Source organism: Solanum stenotomum, chromosome 2, assembly GCF_019186545.1.
Source record: "Solanum stenotomum isolate F172 chromosome 2, ASM1918654v1, whole genome shotgun sequence".
Taxonomy (NCBI): Eukaryota; Viridiplantae; Streptophyta; class Magnoliopsida; order Solanales; family Solanaceae; genus Solanum; species Solanum stenotomum.
The window spans coordinates 25,025,416-25,026,486 of record NC_064283.1 but is presented as its reverse complement, the minus strand read 5'-3'; the positions used below and the strand labels follow the sequence as shown (position 1 = coordinate 25,026,486).

Genomic DNA, 1,071 nt, shown 5'->3' with positions numbered 1-1,071 from the left:
GATTTGAGGATAGGGACAAAATAAATTGACTTTTCCAACAAACAAATAATTGTAATTTGAAATTGGAAGAGAATTTTGGAAAATGTTTTCCTTAAGTTTTGAAGGGAAGTCATTTTCCTTAAATTTGAGGAAAATGAGTTGATTTGGAAAACATTTTCCAAAATATTTAACCCAAACAAACATAAGAAAATTGAAACACACCCTAGATCTAAGTTGTTCGAACTCTTCACTTTTGGTACTGCACCCGTGTCAATATGATATGTGTGTGGGTGTGGGTGTGAGGTCTGTGTCTAATTTGATCAACCAAATTTGGGTACTTTGATCAAAATCGATGGGGAAAGTATGAAAAGTTTTTAATGATTTATGTAATCAATACAAAAGCTAAAGTGAAATTGAAGAAAATGAAATATTTTTTATAAAGAAATTTATATGTCACTACTTTTTCTTTAATTTCCTTCCAGGATTCTCCTCAAGTTCTCCACATAATATCTCATAATTTAGGTTTAATTTAATAACTCTATTTTTAGATATTTTAATTATTTTTAGGCGAATCCTCTCACTCATAGCCATACATGGATCCATAACCCCAAATCTTAAAAATTAGATCATATACCTTGATGTTAGTTGATATTGGAATGAGTCCCTTTGGGGACATCTGATAAAATTGGAACGATACAGAGAAGATTTGTATGGCCCCTGCGCAAGAATGACATTCACAAATCGAGAAATGGTTCAATTTTTTGAAAGAAAATGAATGGTAGACATTTCGAAGGCACTAGCAATTCTATCGAGAAACTTGGGATAAATTGTCTTAGCTTATTTTTTTTTGTGTAAACAGAATATGCTGGGAAAGTAGGAGAGTTAGTATGTTAAGTTGGCAATATATAATTGTATAGGGTTTTGGACATGCAGGGGTGTAAGTACCTTTTCGATGCTTGCAAAATTTCCAACTTAACACCTTTTTATGGGGTGACTAAGTTTTTATTGAATAAAATTGTTACTTGTCTCAAAAAAAATATTGGCACAACAAGTATAACACTAATTAAGTCATGAGTGATTTGATGCAGTCCT

At 31.6% G+C, this 1,071-nt stretch overlaps 1 non-coding gene across 1 annotated transcript; it reads left to right on the top strand.

Moving 5' to 3' along the window:
• The first annotated feature begins 639 nt into the window (after window positions 1-639).
• Window positions 640-742, top strand: LOC125857306 (U6 spliceosomal RNA). Its single transcript, XR_007445632.1, has one exon. It is a non-coding gene; the product is annotated as a U6 spliceosomal RNA (small nuclear RNA).
• Window positions 743-1,071: the final 329 nt, after the last annotated feature.